The sequence below is a fragment of the Gekko japonicus genome, unplaced genomic scaffold, assembly GCF_001447785.1.
Source record: "Gekko japonicus isolate JY-2015 unplaced genomic scaffold, Gekko_japonicus_V1.1 scaffold1801, whole genome shotgun sequence".
NCBI classification, from domain to species: domain Eukaryota; kingdom Metazoa; phylum Chordata; class Lepidosauria; order Squamata; family Gekkonidae; genus Gekko; species Gekko japonicus.
Window position 1 is genome coordinate 70,461 of NW_015163143.1, and position 1,355 is coordinate 71,815.

The following is a 1,355-nucleotide window of genomic DNA, read 5'->3' on the forward strand; positions in this document are numbered from 1 at the left end:
ATGTTATACATTAGGGTCCCCCCCACCCATTGCATGTATATGTTGATCATGGCACGTCCTTATGGTTACTAGTTTGGTGTAATGGTTAAGTGTGCAGACTCTAATCTGGGAGAACCAGGTTTGATTCCCCACTCCTCCACTTGTAGCTGCTGGATGACCTTGGGCAAGTCATAGTTCTGTCAGAGCTGTCCTTGAAAGAGCTCTCTCAGCCCCACCTACCTCACAGGGTGTCTGTGGTGGGGAGGGGAAGGGAAAGGAGTTTGTGAACTGCTCTGAGACTCTGAGTGAAGTGCGGGGTATAAATCCAATCTCCTCCTCCTCCTTCCTAGTGTGATAATGTTAGGAGGGACTAGAGGGAGTAGTGGAGAAGGAGAGGGTGAACAAAGGCTGGAATGTAACCTCTGTATGCAAGGCTGTGTATGTTGTAATGCCACTTGCTTGGGGTAAGGGTTCATAGTGGGGGCAGCTGCCTTCTTTGTGTGATGATTGCTGGTTTCTCAAAAACATCTGGTTAGCCACTGTAGAAAATGGAATGCTGAGCTAAATGGGTGCCAAGGTCAGAGTTTATCTGGGACACCCAAAAACCTTGGGCTGGCCCTGGATGGGTTACCATACCAAATAAATTTGAACTTGTGGCTCACCATACCAAAATGGTTGAGAAAGGCTGCCACAGAGTTTGCCCTCCAAAGCAGCCAGGGGAACTGATCTCTGTAGTTTGGAGAGCAACAGTAATTCTGGGAGGTCTCCAGGCACCAAGTGGGGTTTGGCAACCAGATCTCCTCAGCAGATGACTCTGGGAGCCGCTGTGGCAAAGAGGAAGGCTGGCCTGTTTGCCTGAAAAGGCAAAGACTGAATCAGGCACAGCACAAGCTGTCTAGAAACAGCCTTTTCCTGCTTAACACACCGAGATTGCTTAGAAGAATTAATCAAGTCTTTCCGTTTCACTCCCACTTAGTAAGCATCCTTATTATTAATAATTGGGTGGCTTAATTTTAATTCCAGTTATTCAAATCATTATTCCGCCCATTGATCAATGCAGTAGTAATTAGATTAACAAATACTGAGTGATTAATAGCCACAGGAAATGCAGTTTAATTAATTTAAATGAGGGGCTGTGTGAAAGTGCAAAGAAATACAAGGGCCAAGCAGCATCTTGCAGGTGGAAGGGGGGGGGGGCGGTCTAGTAATGTAAATTCTGGTTGATTTTTTTAAAGTAAAAAATTCTATATTAGCACAGTTGAAGCTAAAACCCCCCAGAAAAGAAGTATGAGATGCAAAATTCAGCTGATATCCTTGTTCCATTAGCTACTGCACTCAGGTTTTCAACACAGCCTAGGGGCAAATGCTGGGAGTTT